The following is a 7,141-nucleotide window of genomic DNA, read 5'->3' on the forward strand; positions in this document are numbered from 1 at the left end:
TCTTTCAATGCGAATATACAACAAAGGGGAACGGTCCAAACCCCATAATGTGGTTCGGGCGTGTTTAGCGTGTCTTATCAGCCAAGTGAGAAAAGTAATTACGCTTATCAAAAGTGGGAAACGTACAAGTCTTTCTGATAAGAGTTGCGACATTGTCCTTGGTTTAGTTCTTGCTTCTACTATCAGACTTCAGATAGAACTGGACGTTTCGTTCTATTGAAACGTACAAGCCTTTCTGATAAGAGTTTCGACATTACCCTTTTACTATCGACGACTTTTCGTCAAGTGGACGTACTGACTTCCTAATCTGAGTCATTCTAATAATTTTGAAATTCGATCGTTAATACCATGTGCACCACATATTAGCTGAGCAGTAGCAGTAGTTACAGTACCTATTTATTGCACAATTGAGAAGGGCAACGACACACCCCAACTGTACACCGTACACTTGCAGTTTGGTGCGTGCGAAAGTACAGTGAACGGTTTGCACGAGCTCGTAATTAGAACCCTGGGAAATGTGAAGTGGAGACGCATATGCCATATACATAAAAGGCATGTATCGAATAGTCAATATGAAACAAAAGGTATTGTTGTGAAAAGAAATGGAGAGGTTTCATTTTTCTCTGCCATCTAGCCTAAAGGAAACGTATCATACTGAATACACCTGAACTAGGCCGGTTTCGTATATCTCTCTAATTTTTTATAAAAAAGTCGGCAAGAAAATTATCGGTAGACTTATAATCAAGCCTGTTCGCACACACCGACAGATTTTTCATTATTTATCATTCCAACAACTTTAGAGAAAAATCAACAAATAAAATAAAGTATTAAGTGTTTGCAATATCAAGTAATTTAATGCCATTAGGGTATTTTCTTCCGTGTAAGCTTTCAACCCTTATTAAAGATGGGACCGCGACAAAGTCGGACAACAACAACCCGTTTAAGCCACGTTTAAAAGTGTTCTTCTTTGTCGTCGTTACACTTTTACGGTGTCTGACTTAATCGTTGTCCGACTTTGTCATCATACATACAGATTATTGTTCTACAATCTTTTGCTAGATTATGGCAAAATCAAGTAGGCACCTCGCTTAATTAAACAGATTCAACCAACGAATCTCAGAAATTACTTATAGAAAATCTTGCTATTTCTCTACTGGATTAGAATTGTCAAGTAGTTAAACGAAATAGAGAGTTAACACAAATACTGATCTTTACTGGAGGAAATCATTAAACAATAATTGTTTAAACAATAATTATTAGAAGTTAAGCGTATGCACAGTGAATGAACTATCGCATTTCAGAATGATTAGAATGATTCAGCTCACATTGACTAATAATGATACCATTGACTTAAGTATAGTGAAGTTGACATCCCGTGTACATGCTTGTAATTTACATCAACGTACTCTGTCGATGGCTTTGTTAATTTATTTTAATGGAATGTCATGTTCTATTCATAGTCAATGATGGCACTCAAATCAGAGGACGCTGAATAAAAAAAAATCCATAACTTGGATTATTCCGTAACAAGTTTGCATTCTCTTTCGTTCTTTTTTCATCGTATCAAGTAATTTAATGCCATTAGGGTATTTTCATCCGTGTAAGCTTTCAACCCTTATTGAGGTATTGAGTGTTTGCAATATCAATATTTTCTTCAACCCCTATTAAAGATGGGACCGCGACAAAGTCGAACAACGACAAACCCGGACAGTTTTAGTGTGTGTGTTTTTAAAAAAAGCTCCGATTCAATGGCGTCAAATAGTGTTTTTTGTAGTGTTACCCTGTTTAAGGTTTAAGTTTTGTAAAACAGTATAGATGTCAACTCAGTAGTGATGGCGGTCTGCCAAGAGCTAGCGGTTCCGAGAACGACCGTTTGACAACGCATTCATTTTTTTTAACTGGCTAGTTGCAGCTGTTGCGGTTTTTCAGTTTGAAAAACTACTTTTGTTAAAGATACATTTTGTGTGAAAATGGGTCACGTGATTTCAGGGTTCTAAGATTTTCATGAGTTAAAAAATTCCACAAACAATCATATCATTACCATTCTCAAATGAGATGGTAACGCCACCTAGGTGTGTAAACCCAAATATGAGTGAAGGAGAGTGTAGAAATTGAGATTATCTGTGTAGCTTTGTTACTGGCTAAGATCAGCTGTTTCATCAGTCAGGATCATTTGAAAGCCGGGTCAGGGACAGCTGGGTCCAGTTTCGGACCATCAAAAAGCTTTTGACTTTACTGAGGATCGAACCATCGACCTTTTGATTGAATAACGAGTACCTTAACCACTTAAACTACCCATAACCATAGACTAACCAACACAAGGGAGTGTTTTATCATTGTCTATTGGTTGTATTCATTGCTATTGGATTCTGAAGTGTAATAGAATAGTCAAAGGTTTTACAGTATCTATGCCCAGCATGTTAACTTAGATAACCAGTCACCAACAAACATATTTGTTAATACAATTATGACTTGCATATAACTGACTGATGTGTTATTTTCAACTATGATTTCACACTTTGTGTATTTGAACAGTAAATAATTTATCTTCATGTAGTTAAGATATGTTTTCTCTTAACAGTGGTAATGTATAAACAAACACTTGAATTAAACCATTGCCTTATTTATCAAACATAAAAATATCCGGAAAATCGACTATGCACATGTAAACAGCTTAATTTTTTAATTTAAATAAATAAATACAGTAAGTAAAGATACACTACAATTTAAATTATACTACTTATCTGTACATAAACCACCACCAATGTAATTTTTATTGACGCACAAAAAATGTTACACCATGCTTTAACGTGCAAAATACCTATATATTCCAATTGGTCGTTAGCCTCAGCTGGCAACATACGTCACAATGACGCACGAACAACACAACACAGCTGGAAGTCGCATACAGATGTGTCAACAAAACAGCTGATTGTTGGAACAGCTGTGACAGCTCTACTTCGTCAACTTATTAGGTGCCGATGTAGGTAAATAAAACTCGATGAAGGAATCAAAGATAGTAAAGTAATCCCAAATATCACAAAAGCGTCGTGGAACAAATAACTCGTACGGACGACCACAAACAAAAGTTTAAAATGTAGTTGATTGCATGATAGTTATACGAGTCAATCATTTCCATTCGGTATACGTTCGTAATTGAAACAAAATGCCGATTCCATATTTATTGTGAACTATTGGTTCGTTGTTCCAAAACTCCAATTTCCTAGTTAAATTGTTCGAAACAATCTATTCACCGATTGTTTACACAATTTTTCTGAGACGTTATATTGCCTAATATTTTTAGCTGCACTCATTTAACCCTTTGGTAACCCTTTGCATGGAAGAAACAACTAACCTGTAAGAACAAATTCTACTAAATAAGGTAACAAATAATTCAATTTTCTAGTTCTTGACTTGCCACTGGGAATATAACATACTTTCTGCTTACATTATTACTTCTTCGAGTTGTCAGTAAACGAATGTTTGCTAGTTCTGAACCGTATTTTTTTTGCGAAGGGTTTCTACAAAATTCACTTTTGGCTTAGCTGGAAGTAGGTTTTCTCTACAAACGCTTTTCACTAGTTCATTTGGAATCAGCACAATAATTTATAATAGTCTTGATATTGTTCATCAGAAACGGTAAAACGATAGTGCTGATGCGACAACTGGAATACTAGAAATCTGGAACCGCTGAAAATGGATCCCTGAGGAATACCGGGAACTGAAATCTCGCAGAGAAGACCTCCAGGAAATATGCAACAAGTTAATAATTATAAATACTGTCCGACCTACCACCACCATAAATACGTATCATTACATAACTCCTCAAGTTTAGCACAATACCGGGTCCACGGCGACTAGAAAAATTTAGGTTGGTGATAAAAATGATCAGTTCTTTTCTTGAATCGGAAGAGGCATCATGGTGAAAACATGTGCTATACATTGTTCTGGTTTAACAGATGTATCAAACAGCTGATAATTTGATAAGTTAACATTGCCGTTTATTCCAATTGCTCCAATAATGAAAAATGTGATTCTTTGTTGGCCGATTTCAATCAGTGGTATTCATCATATGATTAGGTATTTTTATTCATTCACCATAGTTAAGTACACAAAACTATAGTCGTACTAGCTGTAACCCGCGGGCTTTGCCCCGTTTAACTTCTTAATATTCAAGATTATCTCGTTCGCATGGCTCAATCACGTCCTGGTTGAAGTTTGTTCGTTACGCTCACTCACCTTTAGGTTGGAGCTCGTTCGCTGCGCTCACTTGCCTTCAGGTTAGCTCGTTCGCTACGCTAACTCACCTCCAGGTTGAAGTTCGTTCACTACGCTCACTCACCTTTTGGTTGCAAATTAGCTGTTGTCATAAATGTAAAAGAAATAATAGTGCTGCACCCTGTTGGTAATCCTTGTAACTTTAATGCTATTGAACATCATAGAACAGAACCAACTTGTTTAATTGAAACCAAAGTTGTTGTTAAGATTCAATAATTCCATTTCTCATAAGGTTAACACGGGAAACTCCAGAGCCACTGGGGCGGAGCCCGAAAGGATTTCTTAAATAAGAATATGCCTATATGTTAATCGGGAATGTGAGCTATCATCATGCCAAATTTCAGCCCAATCCGACCAGTATTTTTCGCGTTCACTTGTCACAAACATACATCCATACATCCAAACTTTCTCATTTATAATATTAGTAGGATTGTATCGTATTTTATTGTATTGTACAATACGTAAATTATAGACACGTTTTAAATAGTTTTAGCATTTTTGGCAACATGACATTACAGTATTGAAATTTTCGTTTATCGGTAATAGATGAGTGAACGAAGTGAACGAATCTATGTATCGTGTATAGCGGAGTCGGAGAAAAGTTGTCCGCTTGTCTGTGAGTGAGTCCGTGAGTCAGTGTGTTCGCGTCAAATCTCAAGAACCGTTGCACTTATAGCGTTCAAATTTTGCACACATAACTATGACACCAGTGGGAAGACCTCATTAAAATTCTAGACGATTCCGCTCAGTAGTAATTATAAAACCCTAAAAAAACATTTTTAAATTCGTCCCATAAGAATAACATTAGAAGCTACCTTCTTCTTCTTTTTATTTGTTTACATTTTGCGACCAACAATTTTGTTGTCTACTTAAGACAGAGAGAACGACTTTTCCTCTAAGCTCTTTAATTCATGGAGTAAAGAGTTTGACGTCTATGAATATATGCCATTATAATTTCACAACTTTTAGAATAATAAACTGAACTTTACTATACCTATTAGTCGGCGTTTGTTGTATACAGTTTATGTACAGTATTAAAACTCAGTTTTACCTCACAAATATGAATACATTTACTATCAAGCAGCTGTTTACATTGTTCAATTTAATGTTAGTCTATTTTCATACTAAAAACATGCTGTAGGCAAACCAACAAGCAAACCTATAATCCTACAGATCTAAAATAAAAAGTAATAATTTTACAAAATTAAATCACAACGGCTTTGGTTTATATTAAAGTTTGAGAAGTTGAATCTTACATAGGCCATAAGATGAGAATAGATTTAACAGATTTATTGCTGTATGCGCTTGGACGGAAATAAATAACCTATTAAATTATTAGGCCTATATGCTGCGTTGTTAAATGCGTGAGAAAATGTAACAACGTCATCGCTTAACAAAAATACTAGGCTTCACCTATTTTATCTGTAATAACTGTTTTTGAAACATGATCATAGTAGTCTGCAGGTAAGTTGATAGCTTTCACTGGTTTCAGCTACCAGGAAAAATAATAGTTTTCTCTGATAAGTTAATTGATTTGCCTACCTTAAATAATTTGTTAGGGAACTGATTAAAACACAAAGTTAATGTACTGATAAACAAATTAATTCTCATCAAAAAATAAAATTATAAATGTTCCAAATTTTAACAAAAGATGTATAGTTACGAATAAATCGCATTAAGTATAAGCAAAATCATTGATAAAAAGTTTACGATGCATACAGGATACGAAGTGGCCACCTCACGTTTATCAACCGAGTACGCTATCCACTACACCACGAACAATTTTAAAATCAATGATGACGACACGGTTGTGTTGTTCCTAGATCCCAGTAACTAGCCCGGCAACAATACTGGCAAACAGATGAAGAACTTTCCACGATCCCAGTGGCTAACCCGCTTCAACAATTACTGGTACAGCTGTTGTGCATACATCGGGTTTTGTTTGAATGTTGCTATTTGAATGTTGGATTGTAGAGTACTACCATTATACAACAGAATCCAGAAAAATTCTTCATACAAGAGGTAAGTTAATAATAATAAATATAACAATAATACTCAACAACAATAACAATTATAGCTGTTTGTTTAATAATACAGGTTGCTACAAAATTAATAACAATCTGTCCTTTGTGGCATACTACATTACTTAGTGAAATTCCTGCCGATGGATTAGGCTAATCGTTGCGTACACGTTGAAAACTATTAATTATTGTTAAATAAGTAACTTACTAGGCCTAGGCCTTTTTAGACCTGAAAATACAATGTTGATTTTACTTACTTAAATCGTTGTGGCTTTGGTTTAAGTTAGAGGTAAGTTTTTAAGCTGTATAGACCATAAAATAAGAAAGGACTTTGTGTCCACTTAGATCAAAATTAATAACCAATTAAATTAAACTTAGGCCTATATGCTTTGTGGTTTAATTCATAAGTATAGATGTAAGGACGTCGTTTGAAAAAAATACAAGAGGCCTAGCCTACCACCAATTTATCTATACTTACTAATACTTACCAACACTACACACTATTGCATAACATTAAACATTTTATTAGTCTACACAAATAAGTTGATAGGTTTCACTGGTTTAAGTTAGTTTAAATAATTTTACGAATCGATTACCTTAAGTAACTTAGCCTATAAAGAAAACCTATGTTAACTTAGGCTACCTTTAACAATCTGTCTGGGAAATGATTAAAAACGAAGTTAATAACAAATAATTCTGTTCATAAAATACAATTGTAAATGCCTCAAATTCTAAAAAAAGTAGCCAACAGTAAAGAATAAATCACATTCTAAGCAAAATTTTTGTCAAAAAGATAAAGCTGCTGATGGGATTCGAACTCACACCTCCAGGTTGTCAGCCGA

The sequence above is a fragment of the Macrosteles quadrilineatus genome, unplaced genomic scaffold (assembly GCF_028750875.1).
Source record: "Macrosteles quadrilineatus isolate MER2022 unplaced genomic scaffold, UCM_ALF_1.0 Scaffold_6__1_contigs__length_79288215, whole genome shotgun sequence".
In the NCBI taxonomy this organism is placed as follows: Eukaryota; Metazoa; Arthropoda; class Insecta; order Hemiptera; family Cicadellidae; genus Macrosteles; species Macrosteles quadrilineatus.